Below are 19,190 nucleotides of genomic sequence, written 5' to 3'. Positions count from 1 at the left end.
TAACTCTAGAACCAATGAAAATAAATACCACTTATGATATATCTTTGAAAAGCTTTAAATGAGGGCTTATTGCTGCAGTTAAGAAAAACTTTGTTGACACTTTTGACTCATCGATTGCAATCAAAAGTGAGGTACATAACTAGATGTACAACAGTCCTAAATCCAAAATTTCAACATCCTACGGCTAATCGTTTTTGAGTTATACGATATACATACGTACTTACAGACGTCACGCCGATAGTAATCAAATTGGATTCAGAGATGGTCTAAATGGATATATCCATTGAAATCTGGAAACCGAAATTTTTCGCGATCAGAATATTTCCTTTACTTCGTACATGGAAATAATTAATCTAAAAACTATTAAAATCAAATGAGATAGAAAAAGATAAAAATAACGTAATAGGTTTTTGTTTTCTAGTTGAAAATAGAAATTTTTCCATAAAAATAAAACGAGAAACAATCATTATTATCTACATCCAGTTATACTTTTAGATACAAAAATACTTTAAAAATATATTCCAAACAAACAGTTGAAATGAATTTACGATAATATTTGGAAAAGATAACATTGTTAAATGATTAGATTCGTTATTAAAGCCTTAACTAGTTTGTTAATTGTTTGCCTTTGTTTTCTCATGTATAAGTTTACATGTATAAGTTATTATTATTATTTTATTATGTAATAAAACAATATGAAATATTTCATGCTTACCTAAGAAAAGTATTTACGATATTTATTTTTTAAATCACAAATAGAAATGAAACTATTATCGCATTTTAAATAATAAATAAATTTAGATTATTTTTATAACTAATTAAAAATTATTTCACAAATTTTAAGAGAAGATTAACGAACACAATATTAAAACTTCACTCACGATCTACAACCACCAGATGCCAGACGCATCACTCGACTACTTGTTGAGTAGATGTACATCATGCGTTGTTAGGGTGAGCTAAAACAAGACGGAGATACACAGTTTGTAACGTAGTGGGGAGGACGTTTGCGTTGAGAAAGAGCGGTACTTTTGTGCGCATGCTTCCTCTTGAGTTAATAACAGCAAACAATTTTATACGTTACGTTGTTGTAAAGTTTTATGTTTTTTACGTGTTAACGAGTAATTGGGAAAGTAATGCAGGTTTTTTTTTTTAAATAGGAATGATTACTTAGGTTTGGTACGTTAATAAAATATTAATTAAATAATATACAAATTAAGTTATATCAAAGGTTTACGCTACTTAATGAGCTCGATAAACTGTGTTTCACAAGGAAATTGTTTTTACCTCTCCTTCCCAGAAGCTGTCTCTTTCTCCTTTTTAATGTTGTTTTTCTCTCAACTCCTTGTTCGATTTTCCGTTAAATTCAGATCAATCAGGTAGTCACCTATAAATATTGTTGTTTATTCTTTTCAATATTTTTTATATGACTCGCATGCATACTCTGACAAGTTCATGTACACACATTGTATTTCGTCAGTAAACAGCGACACATAATCTTTCATTAAAAAAGCATCTGATTTAAAGTATAACAAATCTTAAATAGAATGAATTCTACTTATTTAATATAAACGTAATAAAAATATTTAAAATAATTTTCGCATTCAAAATTTTATAATTTTTTAAAAATAACTTTTATTTAAAACATAACAAAGTGTCATTAGCAACTTGTAAGTGAAATGTAACTTTACCGGTAAATTTATAGTCTAAAACAAACTCAGGTCTACTACTCCCGATATTTGTGGTTACTTGAAATTCAACTACCAAAGAAGATCCACGATCTAATATCCAAATCCCGAATAAAAGTAACTATTTTTACTAAGACTTGAACCTGAGAACATAGAATTCGAAATCAGCTGATTTACGATGACGAAGTTACCAGTAGACCAACCCAGTGGGTTTTATTATTATTAATTTCACATATATACAAAACAAAAAACAAAAAATTATTATTATTATTAATTTCACGTAAAAAAATTTAAACTTGATATACTATGAATAAATTGTCACCCATAAATAATAGAAATCAACAGAAAAAAATCTGACGTGTACACCACGTGACTTACTTGCACCCTATTAAATTACATATACTCATTTTTTTTAAATGAAAAATGCATAAAATTTTAATACGATTCTAAATTAAATTTTTCAATTAATATTAAACAGTAAGATGTTTCATCAAAAAATCTTATGTGGACACCTTATGACTTCCTTGTACGCCTATTAAATTACATATGCATATTTTTAAAAGTACATAAAATTTTATCTCACTAATAACTTGCGATTTTTTTAAATTGTTATTATTGAATAATTATTTATTGTATTTTTTTTTTACAATCAGAGGTTAATAATTATTAATATATTAACATATTTACATTTAAAAAAGTTAAAAATAAAGGAAATGAAGTTAAATTCGAACCGATGTGCCTTCCTCTTGTAAGACCAAATATTTCATTAATTATACTTTTATTTGATTATAACTCTGGAAACATTGAAAATAAGTACCACTTATGATATATCGTTGAAAAGCTCTCAATAAAGGCTTATTACTGCATTTAAGAGAAAGTCCAAATTCCAAATGTTTTTAGATTTTGGGCTTTTTGGTCAAGTCGATTGCAATCAAAAGAGAAGGTGCACAATAAGATGTTATAACAGTCCTAAATATAAAATTTCAACATTCTACGGCTAATTGTTTTTGAGTTATGCGAGATACATACGTACAGACGTCACGCAGAAACTAGTCAAAATGGATTCAGGGATGGTCAAAATGGATATTTCCGTTGAAATCTAGAAACCGAAATTTTTTGCGATCACAATACTTCCTTTACTTCGTAGAACGAAGTAAAAATTACTTGATGGGTGAAACTTACAACGTTAAAAAATCTTTTCCACAATTTTATTCATAAGATTGTGTTTTCGACCGATTTGTGTGTTCAAGCCATATTCGCTACAAAATGTATTAATATCCTTGACTTATTTTATTTCGTACAGAAAGTTTCTTTGCTAGTTCTTCCTTGTACGAAGTAAAGAAATGATGGTGAACGCAAAAATTTTGGTTTCCAGATTTCAACGTTAATATCCATTTTGACCATCCATGAATCCATTTTGACTAGTTTTGGCGTGACGTCTGAACGTATTTATGTATGCATGTATTTAAAGTATGCATGTATAAAATATGTATGTACGTATGTATCTCGCATAACTCAAAAACGATTAGCCGTAGGATGTTAAAATTTTGAATTTAGGACTGTTGTATTATCTAGTTGTGCATCTTCTCCAGTTACAGTCAAATAAAATTGTAATTAATGAAATATTTGGATCTTACGGAAAGGTACATCGGTTCGAATCAGACTTCATCTCCTTTTTTTACTTTTTTTTTAATTTAAATATATTGATTTATTAATAATTATTAACCTCTCATTGTAAAAAAAGTTTTACGATAAATAATAATTCAATAACAAAAAATAAAAAATGAAAAAATATCAGAAGTTTTTAATGAAGTAATATTTTATATACTTTTACATATTCTACATATTTTTCATTTAAAAAAAAATGAAAAATAGAGGAAATATTGACGGGGAAATATAGTGGGTGGGGGAGCCGATCAAATTTTAAAAATATTGTTTTTTTTTAATTTTTTAAACTTTTTTACGTATCATTATTACTTTTCCAGTATATAAGAATAAATAAACAATACAAGGAAAATATAGAAACTTAATTTCAGCTTTTTAAAATATTAAAAAACGAAAATTCATTATTTGGAAATAGTTTTGATAAAATAATTAAGATTTTTTATTTATTTCATAAGTTACTTTTACTAGTAGTAGTATTAACAACTGATCAACAATTATGTTGATATAATAACAAAGTTAATGTACATTAAACCTAAAAAATTATAACAGATTTAGCGTTTTATAATCATTTTCTCAAAAATTGACAGAGGTACTCTCTGGGATTTGTTTTATTCAATCTTTCAAATCATGTGCAACCATATAATTTACTATCTAATTTAAGTTTTAATCATTTTATTTTACCTTTGGAACAAAAATTAGAATGACATTTTTCGTAAGCTATATTTCGGAAACGAAGCTTTTCCAGATTCATGTTTATGAACCTTTTTCTTTATTTTCACTTATATAACATTTTTTGAAGTTTTTCCTGTTTTCCCGTTTTATATATATATATATATATATATATATATATATATATATATAAAAAAAAATATATATATATATATATATATATATATATATATATATATATATGAAATTACAAGTAAAAATATAAAGGTAAACAAATAGTGATTAATTAATTTTTTTTATAAATTTTTCCATTAGTTTTTTAAATGTTAATCTACGCAAAAAAGGAATATTGCTGTAAAAACAGAGTTAATATGATTGTAATAGGATATATTCTTTAAAGTGATATTAAAATATGTAACGAAGCTGATAATCTAAGAGAATTAGTAGTAGAAGAATCAAAAATAATTTAGATTTTAAATTCAATTTTGTGGTTTAAGGAGGAAATTCAATGAAACTGAAAGAATTGTGAATTCCATTCAAATGGATGTTCGCAAATGATCTGCGATATAAGAGTTAACAGAAATAAATAAGATAAAACCAAGATTTTAGTTAACTAAATGGATGTCTTGAAAATAAAATCTCATGTGGTCAGATTAGACCATCCTGACACCCTTACGGGAAGACCTTGTGTCACCTTGTGACACTCTCGGGCATCACACCACCTCCTCCGTTCCTAATCCTGATGGATTTTACCGGAGGTCATCTTTTAGACACTCTAAAGTTGATAATACAACTATCATCTCTATGGCTTACTATCGTCTTACTATGGGCTCTTGCAACCACGACCACTTAGCATAACCTAAAATCCTCAACTATCAAATAAACTGTTTGCGGAAGTTTGGTTCCCACGCCTTCCTCTAACATCGAAGATTTCACGCAAAACGCTTCCTATATTTAACCTCAGTTAGTCTCTGTACTTGTATCATTACTTGATTGGGTCTTTAAACACCAAAAATATTATCTTCACATCAATAAAACAATTGTTGATCAATATTCCAATCCGGTAGGAGGAAGACACCTTGTGACGTTACCGATCGCCACACCACCCCTGCGTTCCGAGCCTTGAAGGGCTTTACCGGAGGTCGTCTTTATACCCTCTAATTGATTACATCTCACAGTCATCAGCCAGGCCTCTTTCGGGATACCACCTATGTAAAAGCCTTGGCAGAGATTTGCATCAGTAAAATGCAAATCAAATTTTGCCTTCACGTAGGCCTCAAACGGACATCTTCACATGCTAAAATAATTCCCTCAAACTAACTAACCGAGACCGTGGAAGCGCGGACCCACACGCCTAGTCTAAATTTGACAACACCGTTCGTGGCTGAGAATGCCTCAGAAAACGAACGAGTTGTAAGTTAAATCAGTGCTACAGTAATACCAATCAAGAGTATGTTTTACGCAACATGTAAATTCAGACCTGTACTCAAATAAGTCGACCAAATTAGGTCAAGAGGAACGTAACCTCATTGCGGTCCGCGCAAGAGGCGGGGACAAACCCCATACTACCACCCAGACCCATCATGGAGTCTCACGCGGCATTACAAAGTCACAATCAGGACCGCCACCGGTGTAACGAAGCCACGTCTCCGGTCGCACGGGCTACTATACACCGGCAGCGCAGCCACCTCCGCCAGCGGGAGCCCCAAATCGAATCACAAACAATACCAATTTAACCGTGGCACGTTGCCAATGCGCCTACCTCCAACCAATCCAATGCCTAGACCGGAACCCTAGCCACCCAGGATCCTACCACGATCAAATACCTCGATTAAACTCGCTCTACAGACCTATACACCGCAAGGGCGCGAAGAAAACTGGTTACTATAGACCACTCCACGCGGATCATCCAGTTAATACGGAAATCCACAAAGGAATGTGTTTTCTCAAGTTTTCTAACAGCTCGTGAACGTTCGACCTCATATCGGGGACAGACATAGAGGACGTGGTCCACTGTAACATCAGTCCCATAATCCGGGCATTGACTGGAATCCACCAAACGAAACCTAGCCAAATTCGCTCGAAAGATACCATGCCCGGAGAAAAACTGTGTGATATATCGATTGAGGAAAACTCATCTAATCGCACCTAAATCAGACACTGTAGGGTATATACCGTGCCTGTACCGACCTGTGGGGGATTCGTCCCACCTGACCTTCTTTCTTTTCGCTGTTTAGCCTCCGGTAACTACCGTTCAGATAATACTTCAGAGGATGAATGAGAATGATATGTACGAGTGTAAATGAAGTGTAGTCTTGTACATTCTCAGTTCGACCATTCCTGAGATGTGTGGTTAATTGAAACCCAACCACCAAAGAACACCGGTATCCGGTATCTAGTATTCAAATCCGTGTAAAAATAACTGGCTTTACTAGGACTTGAACGCTGGAACTCTCGACTTCCAAATCAGCTGATTTGGGAAGACGCGTTCACCACTAGACCAACCCGGTGGGTGTCGTTCCACCTTACCTACCAAGACTCAAGGCCCCGGTCTTCAATTCCTGCTTTCGTTCTGACGTTAACAGGTTATCAACAACAACAATTTAATCCTATAATACAATTTATTCAGTCCTCATGATTTACACAAAAATCAAGGAACAAATTCAAAAATTTAATAAGCTTCTAATGAAAAAATACCCTATCTCTTTTTGCTCTTGTCCGATTTCGTAAGCGAGGTCACCTTCCCATACCGCACCCCAATCATAGAGTTCTCCATACATCAATTCTCATCCTAAAAGCGAATATATCAGCTAACCGGAGCTCGATACCTAAACGCCTAATCAGATTAGAGCATAAAAGGAACGAAGAGATTATATGAAGGATAGGTGGAAAAAGGAATACATATTGTAGAAAGGAGGGTAAAATGGTATGACAATTTATGAAGTATTGATGTAGGTAGATGGAAAGAAGAATACGAGAGATTATTAAACGGCGGATGAATGGTGTTGTAGAATAAACTGGAAGACTAGGTTTAGAGAAAATAATTACTGGAAAGATGAAAAGAAAATGCTATTAAATAGGGAGAAACAATAGGATTGAGCTGTAAATAAATAAAAAAGTCAGTTAATATTAGAACTACTTAAATAACTGTATTCGGTTACACAATATAATATTTTTTCCTATTATAGGTATTTAATTTTAGTATGGCGTCATGATATAATGTTAAAAATATTTGTTTTCGAATTATTTTTAATATATTGCGCACATTTAACTCTAAGAAAAGAATAATTTTAAAAACATAAACATTTATTTACATACCTTGAATATCTATTCAATTAGCCATTAATAATTAGAAATTAGCTATTTATTTTATTTTTTTGCTAGACCAATTAGCTCATATAGACAAAAAAAAAACATACAAAATGTTTGTAAAATGGTGAGCTGGCTATACTTTTCGGATTCTACTTGTAACTAAACAAAAAAAAATCCTTAGGAAAAATGGCAATTTCTCCTTTGTTCTCCCCCTGTCCGCCATTTTGTTATTTTTATATAATAATTTATATCTCAAGTTCGGATAGACGAATCACATTAATATTTGGTGAACGTCTTGGTAATAAAGTTTTAAAATGAGAAAAAAATCAGGACTTAATTACCTTCGCAAATAACAAAATAGCGGCCATGTTTATTTTTCAATCCGTTATATCTCCGTAAATTTTGAACAAAATGACATTTTACTTTTTTAATCGATTCATAAATAGCCGAATTATAGTAGAAAACTGATGTAATTTTGTGTCTGTTTTCATATCTTCCACTTTACGTTCAATGCGATTAAATATTAACTATTTTTATTTATTTTTAATTCTAGTATTGTAAATTAGTATCAAATTAAGTAATAATTTTCTCACAATAATAGACCGAATAATTATGACATAAAATTACAACATCAATTTTCTCCCATAACTCGGCTATTTGTGAATCGATTTTAAAAAGTAAAATTCCATTTTGTTAAAAATAAAAGGCTTAATATTTTATCAAAAACTTAAATTTTGATAAAACTAATATTTATGGAGGTATAACAGATTGAAAAATAAACATGGCCGCCACTTTGTAATCTGCGGAGGTATTTAAGTCCTGGTTTTTTGCTCATTTTAAAATTTTATTACCAAACCGTTCACCAAATATTAATGTGATTCGCAAAATGATGGACAAGGGGAGAACGAATGAAAAATTGCCATTTTTTCTAAGGATATTTTTTGTTTAGTTTTACAAGTAGAACCCGAAAAAGTATAGCCAGCCAGTTTTAGAAACACTGTGTACATCTACATGCGTACGTATATGTGACGCACTCTTTTTGGACTTAAATCTTAGGTTTGACCAAACCGATTTTCTTCAAATTTTGCTCAAATATTGCTATACATGGGGCATAGATCAAATTAATATTTAAAAAAAAAATTCTTTAAGGGAGTGAAGAAAGATATTTCGAAAAATTTATTTTCGATTTTCTTTAGCAGCATTTTAGAGAAAATTTTATTATAGCAAATTTATTACCTGCAGTGTGTGTATAAATAATACCCAAACAATTTCAAAAAATCAATTCCCACCTTTTAAAACTGAAATGTATATTTTTTCTTCTTTTACTCTAATTTTCCTTTAGTTTAAATATTTATCAAACATTCTTTGTAAGTCATGTATAGTGCTATAAAGAAATGTCTACAATCTTTTTTTAAAAAGACCCCGGAACTAAAAGACAGAAAGCTTTTTTTAAATTGTTACTTTCTTGTTCGAAGTAAATGAAGTATTGTGATCGCGAAAAATTTCGGTTTTCAGGCCTCAACGTATATCCATTTTGACCATCCCTGAATCCACTTTGACTAGATTCGGTGTGACGTCTGTACGTACGTAGGTATCTCGCATAACTCAAAAACGATTAGCCATAGAATGTTGAAATTTTGGATTTAAACTATTGTAACATCTAGTTCTGCACCTCAAATTTTGATTGCAATCGAATGGATATAAACATCCAAAAAAGCCCAAAAACAAAAAAAAGTAGATTTTAGACTTTTTCTCAACTGCACTATTAAGCCCTCATTGAGAGCTTTCAACGATATATCATATGTGGTACTTATTTTCATTGGTTCCAGAGTTATAGCCAAATAAAATTTTAATTAATGAAATATTTGGATCTTAGGGAAATGCACATCGATTCAAATCACACTTTTTTTTAATTTAAATTAAATAATTTGTTTATTTTTTTTTAAATTTAAATATATTGATTTATTAATAATTATTAAACTTTAATTTTAAAAAACGTTTTACGATAAATAATAATTCAATAAAAATATAAAAAATGACAAAATATCAGAAGTTTTTAATGAAATAATATTTATGAACTTTTCATTTTAATTAAAAATTTTTTTACAAAGGTTAATAATTATTAACAAATCAATATATTTAAATTAAGAAAAATTAAAAAAAAATATATGTATATGAAGTCAGATTCGAACCAATGTGTACATGTTTACCAATCTGACACGTTCTCACTTGCACCACAGAACTACTTGAGCGACGTGAAACAAAATTAATACATAAACTAATTTATTTAGCATATGGCACTAAAACATAATATCAATTACAGTCAAAGTTATAAACAAAGATTTAACAAACTAATATATGCTATCGATTCTGGAGTCGCCATCAGGAAATCTTCAGGATTCCCTTAATAAGCTGTCCTAGGACAAACTTCTGTGATGTGTCTGATAGTTTGATTTTCACCACACTCACAAAGGGGCGTCGGGGCTTTACCCAATTTATATAGGAAATAAGCACACACCATGCTGAGTCCGTATTCTGTATTTATATATTATATTCTGTATTCCGTATTATGTATTTATATTATACATAAACTAATAAATGCTGATATCGACACCACAAAAAATTGTGATGCAATGTGATGTCCACCACAATGCAATTGTGTAACAGTCCACTTTATTAAAGAATTGAGTATCATATCTCACTTTCAAGTGAAATAAGCTTAAATGAAGTGTAGAAAAAATGTGTATATGTAATTTAATAGACGTACAAGGAAGCCATATGGTACCCACATCATATATTTTTTTTAGTATATTTTAACCGACTTCAAAAAAAGAGGAGGTTCTCAATTCGTATCAAATATTTTTGCCCTCGATAACTTTTTACCGATTTGACTAAACGTTTTTTTTTCTTTAATATTAGAGGATAACCCTCTGGTGGTCCCATTATATTGCTGAATAATATTGAACCACTAAAAAAAGTACTGGTTAAAATCTCTTTTCTGCCGAATAGCATACGATCTCGTACAAATCTTTTACATACCATCTATGAAAGACAACGTGTAAAATATTACGACATCACGCCGCAGTGGTTAGATCTGTGGTGCTGTATGCTACAGAGTATGTAAATCTAAACTGAAGAGATTGATAAATTGGAATTGGCTGAAAAGTATATACTAAGAAAGATACTCGGACCACGGAAAAATGAAGAAGGTTGGAAGTTACGGAAGAATAAAGAAACTCCGTATAGATATACTCATAGATACCATTAAAAAAACAAGATGGTCTTCTACGTGCACTTGGCTAGAATCAAGATTAATGAAGAGGATTTTCGAGAATTTTTTTTTTCCGGGGAGCTCAATGAAGTGTTATCAGCGCCCGGACACTGTATCTATATAGTACGTAAAGAAATATCAATAATTAAATTAAAAACTAAAAAAATATTCAGCAATATATCCCAAACTTTTTTTGGGGGGGATTTTGGGCTTTTTTGGACACTTTTGGTTCATTTGATTGCAATCAAATGGGGAGGTGCACAACTAGAGGTTACAGCAGTCCTAAAACCAAAATTTCAAAACACTACGGCTAATCGTTTTGGAGCTATGCGAGATACAGACGTCATGCCGAAACTATTCAAAATTGATATTTCCGTTGAAATCTGAATACCGAAATTTTTTGCGATCACAATACTTCCTTTATTTTGTACAAGGAATAAAAAAAAATGGTAAAATAAAATATAAAGAAATTTTTATTTTCATTAAAAGATTTGAATAAAAATAAATAAATACGGAACACAGATTAAACGGTTTAATTTCTCAATAAGATAAAGATTTCTTGAAGATAAAATAAGTGTGCAATGCTATATAAAGATTACATGATGCCGTTTAATTACGGGATTTAAGTGAAGGGGCTGACTGATCTGTTAGTTCATTTAATGGTTATAATTGTTTGATAACAGTGAAGAAGCAAGAATGTATTCAGTGTGATCAAGAGTATGAGGAGATAGTTACAAGAGTGAAAATAAATAAAAGATAGGTTTTATACAATACAAGTACTGGTTCGCATTGTGTCAATGCCAAGGAATTTAGTTGCGACAACCCCCAGAACAAAGCTCGGCCCGGTACGTACAGTCACTGTAGTGCGACATGAGCTTGCTTTATAACAGTAATCGGGTTCAGAGACATGCCACGAGCCCCTGACAAGTTAGCTCTATTCATAGACATTTGGATGACTTCTGTACTGGGGGATAAAATAAATAACTTACCAGACTAAATAACACCTGCACATGAGCGTCTATTTTTTTCTATTATGAAGGTTATTAACCCCGATTTAATTTCAATTTAAATTAAAAATAATATTGAACAATGTTGTTTACTAAAAACTGATTAAGTCCGCCAATTTTTTATTTACCAGAGTTAATTATATGTTAAAAATCGGGGAATACGAATGTTATATCACTTTTACTTTTCTTTAACAGTGTAAACTAATTCGGAATGTAATTTCATATGAACAAATAGGTCCAGCTGAAGAGATTTAAAAAGCTTGTAAATTACTGCTCGAATTCATTAACTGTTAATAATAAAAATTAAAAGAGAGAAAAAAAATAGAATATGTTTTCTGAGGGGGAATAAATATTAAAAGAAGTTTCTAATAATATTTAAATATAAATTAAAGTTTTCTCTAAATCTGACAAACTCTTCAACAAAGATTAAAATAAGAGATATATTAAAAATTAAAAAAACACGACTGCCGAAAAAACAATGCCGACAAACGTTGCTCTTTTTGTTCAGGTTTGTCGTGATTTTGTATTTTACTATCAAATACCCGGTTTCATTTATAAAATAGTTAAGATTGATTGCGAAGTTGTAACATTTCCGAATAACCATCTGTTAATTAAGAGTGTACCTAATATTTAAAAACAAAACCTAAAACTCACTTTATCATCCCATTCAACATGTATATAAATTTGCGCCCAAAATAATTTTCAATATTGGTTTCTGAATTGCGAATTATTTGGTAGTAATATTTTATATTTATATTTACCTTAATATTATTTCAAAGTGTTAATATATAAGAAAAAATACGGAATATACATCTATTTTTTATCTTTGTTTTTAAATAATTTAACTTATCTGTATGAGTTTTTATGTGCCTATCAGAATAAAAATCTTTATTTATCGATAGAAATTCATTATCTCTTTAGTTTTATGCAATGCTGATGCTTTCACAATCTTTGATGTTGTAAACGAGTTCTCTTGAGTTATTTTGTCGAAGTGAATTATTTTTTAAATGGTCATTTTTTCACTCATTGATTAATATTAAGTGCAGTCTTTGTTAGAACTAGATATTTGACAAAGATCTTCACACATTCAGTAAACTATTACTAAGAATAATTTGCTTTTTATTATAAGAGAAATTCTTTTTTTTCCGTTCAAGTTATCCTTACTCCAAACATTCAGTGGCAAACAAACCCTTTAGTAGACTATTATGTAGGAGGAAAATTAACAGATACATTAAATTATTTATATATACAGTTAAAGAAATGTGTAAAAACGTTTTCTACCCTCTGAGGAAAAAGAAATTTGGGACACACAGTGACTATATTTTCCAAAGAAATCAACACATAAAATCCTATAAAAATTGGTTTATCCCTGTATGAACGTATTAAGCAAAACAATAATATATATATATATATATATATATGTCGGAGAATAAAGTACAGTGGAGTATCTTCCGACAAAACGATGAGAATATTCTTTAGAATATCTGTATTTTTAGTAGTTTTAAGAAATGTACTATTACTAGTAATATTTTGTAAAATAAGGTTTAAATTGTTTTATTGCGGTAGGCTGAGGCCTAGGTAGGCACATGGTTGTCAACGTAGTCGGGATCCCAGGACGATAGGGGTATCATAAAATTAATAAGGAAAAGGAAATATGCAGTAGGTATATTATTTGAGAATATGGAGAAAGGGTAGTCTTGCTTTGGAACCCAGATCGAACAGACGTCCTGGTGATCGCGAATTCGTTATTTCCCTGAGCCTCGGTCTATCGCAAGTTGTTTTAATATTATTTGAATTCTAAATTGAATTAATCTTATATTGTAATTCGTGTGCTACTGAGTTATTGATAAGTGATAATTATCATTTGTAATTATTTCATTGTACGAGTTATCTACTCATTTTTATTAATTGAACTTTATTGTAATCTGATATATTCTCCATTTGTAATGGTGGGAATGAGTGAAGCACAAAACGTTGAATCCCTGACAAATCTCCTCGCCTCTCCGACATCAGAAGTGGGATCGTCTCCATCTGGTCCATCACCTGATCAGTGGAATACATTGTTTGAGTTTATGAAGTGTTGTATGCAAAAGCTATTATCGACAAAGAAAAGTGTTGCGTTACCACGATTTAATCCAGAGAGTGCGGGATCGGATTCTGTTGCTTGGTGCTCTGCAGCAGAATTGAGTCTATTAGAAAATCCTCTTCAAGGCAGTGAATTGATATCTGCGCTTAGCAAAGCTTTGGAAGGTTCAGCAGCCGTAGCGGTCCAGGGAACAACAAGGAGAATGGTAGCGTCGAACACCGTGTGAATCTTTGCACAGTTGCAGCCCCTACTGGTATTCTAAACCATCTTGGTGAGTCGCTTCCATATTGTTTTGATTCAGGAGCGGAATGCTCATTAATAAAGGAATCGATAGCGATTAAGTTTTCTGGACGTAGAATTAATGAATTAATAATTTTGAAAGGCATCGGAAATGTTGTAGTAAATTGTAGCATGCAAATTTTATCTATTGTGATTATGGATTTGTTTACATTAGAGATTCTTTTTCGCGTTGTCCCAGATGAATATTTGAGTTATAATATTTTAATTGGTCGAGAAATTTTGAGCTTGGGTTTTGAAGTAAATATTTCTCAAAATAATTTTAAAATCTGTAAATCTAAAGTAGTAAATGAATGTAGTAAATTCGAAATTATAAATTTTTATAATTGCAGATACGATAGAAGAAGTGTTTGAAAGACTTCGAGTGGTATTTAAAATTCTTATAGATGCGGGATTCTCATTTAATTTTTCAAAATGTTCTTTTCTCAAAACATCTGTTTCATACCTTGGGTATGAGATTCAAGAAGGACAAGTTCGTCCAAACCCTCGTAAAATAAACTCTTTGACAATGTTACCCGCTCGAAGGACCGTTACTCAGCTTAGACAGTTTATTGGCCTTGCATCTTATTTCCGACGGTTTGTCCCTAAGTTTTCACAAATCATGAAACCATTATATGCTCTTACCTCAGGTAAAAAATATATTGAGTGGACTGAGACACATGAAAACGCCCGACAAAAAGTAATTCATACTTTGACCAACGAACCCGTCTTAATTATCTTTGACCCGGATTACCCTATAGAACTGCATACCGATGGGTACGGAGCAATACTCATGCATAAAGTAGACGGTAAAAATAAAGTTATTGAATACTTTAGTAAAAGGCCAAGCCCAGCCGAGTCCAGGTATCATTCTTACGAACTCGAAACTATGGCCGTTGTTAAATCTATTAAACATTTTCGGCATTACTTGCATGGACGACAATTTACTGTTGTAATTGATTGTAATTCATTGAAATCTTCTCAAAATAAGATTGATCTTAATGATAGAGTCCATAGGTGGTGGGCTTATTTACAGGCTTTTCAGTTCGATATAGTTTATAGAGAAGGCAAACGTATGTCGCACGCGGATTTCTTCTCTCGAAACCCTTTGTCCGATTTACCAAAACAGGTTAATAAGTTTAAAATAGGAGATCACGTTTTGATTAAGAACGAAGAACGTAATCAAACGAAACTCGATAGGAAATTTAGAGGTCCATTCGTAGTAACAGAATTACTTGGTACCGACAGGTACGCACTAAAATCTTTAAGTAGTAGTAGAAGTTATAAGTATAGTCATGATAAGTTGAGAGAAATGCCTGAGAATTATATTCCTAATGAGTTGGATGTTTCCTCGGACAATGAAAGTTGTGCCGAGGAGACTGTTGATGTTGGTCCTGAAACAGGGACTATGGTTTAAAAAGAGACCACCAATGACGCAATGCACTAATGGCTGGCAGCAGGTCGTGGACCTGGAATTTTTATTTTTCGCACATGCATCAGTGTGTAGTCGTAACTGCAAACTAAATTAGTGGCTAATGTTAGTTTGATCAGGGCGCGATGGGCACCTGATGATGTGTCGGGCAGGTAGTTGTGGCAACTACAGAATATGTATGATACTGTATGTGGCATACAGGGTAGCCTAGAGATAGTGCAGAGGTCTATTGGTGGAGGAAATAAAATCTTATTTGACAGTTAACTGATAAGGAATAATGATTGATGGCTTTTCGATCTCTTGAGTACTGTACGATGACTATTTAGGATAATGAATAATTAATGGATTTCTGTTACTCGAGAGGACTTCTGAATCTATCTTTTGTACTTTAACTATTGTAAAACGCTTTATAATGACCGAGGTCAGTTGAAAAAAAAAATTAAAATACCACTGTAACTCAATGTTTTAGATACACCCGAGGGCGTGTGATTGTCAGAATGGCCGTGTCGGAGAATAAAGTACAGTGGAGTATCTTCCGACAAAACGATGAGAATATTCTTTAGAATATCTGTATTTTTAGTAGTTTTAAGAAATGTACTATTACTAGTAATATTTTGTAAAATAAGGTTTAAATTGTTTTATTGCGGTAGGCTGAGGCCTAGGTAGGCACATGGTTGTCAACGTAGTCGGGATCCCAGGACGATAGGGGTATCATAAAATTAATAAGGAAAAGGAAATATGCAGTAGGTATATTATTTGAGAATATGGAGAAAGGGTAGTCTTGCTTTGGAACCCAGATCGAACAGACGTCCTGGTGATCGCGAATTCGTTATTTCCCTGAGCCACGGTCTATCGCAAGTTGTTTTAATATTATTTGAATTCTAAATTGAATTAATCTTATATTGTAATTCGTGTGCTACTGAGTTATTGATAAGTGATAATTATCATTTGTAATTATTTCATTGTACGAGTTATCTACTCATTTTTATTAATTGAACTTTATTGTAATCTGATATATTCTCCATTTGTAATGGTGGGAATGAGTGAAGCACAAAACGTTGAATCCCTGACAAATCTCCTCGCCTCTCCGACATATATATATATATATATATATATATATATATATATATATATCCATGATAATGAACAGTTTGATACGAACTTATGTTTTTATATTCATATACTTAACTTAGGCTTTCATTTTAATTTACTTCACCCTCAAAATGTACTAAAATCTCAAAATAATATTTTGATATTCTAACATTGTAAATATAATTAACACAATAACAATATACATCATATGGTAAACTATAAAATGTTATTTATTTTCATAATGAAATTATTATATTTATTTTTAATATAAATAGAATAGGTGACTCACTATTTGTCTTCATTTGATGTATTATCTAACTAAGGAGTATGTTTACAATCAGTTTATTATTTGTTATTAATTTTAGTGTGTTCATTTAGTATACTGATAAAGATTTACTGGCTTTTATCTTTGCATTATATAATAGTGTTTTCTTATCAGTAAAATCTAAATCACTGTAAACATTATGAAAATGTATGAATCATTGTTTTTAATGAGTTCAGGAAATAAATTGACTATCAAATAATAATAATTTTCAATATTCCCAGATACGCTGAGGCACAGCATTCAATAAAATCTTTTAGTTAATATATGTCTGTTTTTTGCATATTTAATTATTTTAATTAGTTATAAAGCAAGTTTTGCTAAGTTTAATACTTGTAAACAGTAAAATAATATTAACTATCATAACATGATTTTATAAATTAAAAATAAATATTTGTGAATAAACTGAAATTAGTACTGTACAAAAAAAATTTAGATTCCAGGTAAAGATATTGTAGACTAATAATTGCTTATTACAATTAATCTGTTTATTGTGAATAAGCAATCAGGATAATGACTGGCTGGTACCACAGGGTTTTTTCTGCTGTTGCATATTAAATGCAAGCTATTAGCATAAATATATTTCTATAAACATAAATGTAGTAATTTATTATTTTATTAAAAATAAAATATTAAATAGATTTAAAAAATCTCTGTTTAATAATAATGGGCTTCCCATTGGGACTGTAAGAGTCTAGAGTGATGAGGTGGTGATGCGAGCACCTTGTGCAAGGCTAGACAACCATCACCATCAACTGGTAACAGACTGAGTGCCCCTTGTGTACTGTTCTGGGATGTCAGATTTTCAAAATTAAAACAACAGTTATTTGTTAGCAGGATGAAGGATAACTTTTGCATGCATCACGTACAATCTTGATTTAGTGATAACAAAAAAGATGTAATTCAGAAAATTATAATAATAATTATATTTATACAGATTTAAATGATGTTCTTTGATCATGCCACATGGTAGCTCATATTAATAGAAATTCTTACAAATATAAAACTCATAATAATAAAATAAAAATCTCCGAATTATTATTATTATTAACGAAAATAAATTTTCAAGTACATAAGGTATGATTTACTTTATCAATTTTTTAAATTGTCACATCTTTTATTAAGGTGTCATTTATTAATATGATCTGTATATTTTTATTTATGTTAGTGACATTAATAAAACTGCATGTGTTCTTAAAATATTTTTTTTTCCAAAAAGGAGGAATGTATTTAGAGAGGAGGAATGTATTATATGTTTGTTCCACCATAGCAGCTCAATGGTTGAACTGATTTAAATGGCATTGGAATCCTTATGTTACCAAAAATGTCAGGCAATATGTACATGTATATATGTTTAAATAATTTTTAAAAATTTGAAAAAATTATACCATATACAAAATTGTCACTTATCCTACATTAGTAATTATCCTTCGTTAAAGAGCAATGTTTGTCAATGATGTTTTTTTTGGCAGTCATGTTTTTAAATTTTTAATATTTATCTGTTCTTGAATAATTCTGTAAAGCAAAACTTTTTTACCTGTTAAGAGACACAATCAAAATTTATATATATCATAGGTTTTTTGTTTGTTTGGGTGAAACTTTTTGTATCGCCCACGTCAAAATAACACAAGAGGCTTCTTCTCAGATATTAAAATATTAGTAAAATAGGGTTTAAACTATGATGAAAACTAAGATAATGTTAGGAATAAAAGAGAAATAGTAAAAGAAACAATTAGAATAATATATGTTAAAGCGAATAACAAAATATAAAAATTTATGAAGGTTAAATCTTAATTCAGGTTAAGTATAATAATTCTTCTTAGAAGTAACAATACCCGGTCTAGTACATTGTCATTTCCTAGTATGTCATTTCCATATGTCCCTCAGCAATTTAAATTTACGATATAAGGCTACATAACATATGCATTTCACAAGGATGTGGTGTACAATCAAGCAAGTGGCAATCGCATCAAATTGGTGTGCTCTCCGCTGACATCAGGTATCTGTGAGTAGCTGTGGTACATCCTAATCACAATCTGCATAGGACCACTTTCTCCAACCACATCTTTGATTTAGCCTGCTATAGCAGTCATCATTTTGCCACCTTCTTTGAAGTGTTTGTTAAATGAAATTAATAAAATCGGTGGTTGTAACACGATGGTAAAGATGGTTGGCTACACACATCTTTAGCAGCGAAATCTACAGTTTCATTACCTAGGACTCCCACGTTGCTAAGAATCCAACAGAAATTCACCTGTGTGTTGTGAGAATTTAATTCAGTGATTGTATTATGTACTTTGGTGACAATAAGATGTCTGAAATACAAATCCTCTAAAGCTTGGAGAGTACTATACAAATCGCTACAGATAA

At 31.0% G+C, this 19,190-nt stretch overlaps 1 protein-coding gene across 5 annotated transcripts in view; it reads right to left on the bottom strand.

Moving 5' to 3' along the window:
- LOC142329778 (voltage-dependent calcium channel gamma-1 subunit-like) overlaps window positions 1–954 on the bottom strand; it is a 244,866-nt gene extending 243,912 nt beyond the window's left edge. For all 5 annotated transcript variants that reach the window (XM_075374560.1, XM_075374562.1, XM_075374563.1 and 2 more), the window contains exon 1: window positions 716–954. The gene's annotated coding sequence lies outside the window, so the exon portion shown is untranslated. The remainder of the gene's footprint in view (window positions 1–715) is intronic.
- Between the last annotated feature and the right edge of the window lie 18,236 nt (window positions 955–19,190).

The sequence above is a fragment of the Lycorma delicatula genome, chromosome 9 (genome assembly GCF_047948215.1).
Source record: "Lycorma delicatula isolate Av1 chromosome 9, ASM4794821v1, whole genome shotgun sequence".
NCBI classification, from domain to species: Eukaryota; Metazoa; Arthropoda; class Insecta; order Hemiptera; family Fulgoridae; genus Lycorma; species Lycorma delicatula.
This window is presented reverse-complemented; position numbering and strand designations above follow the sequence as displayed.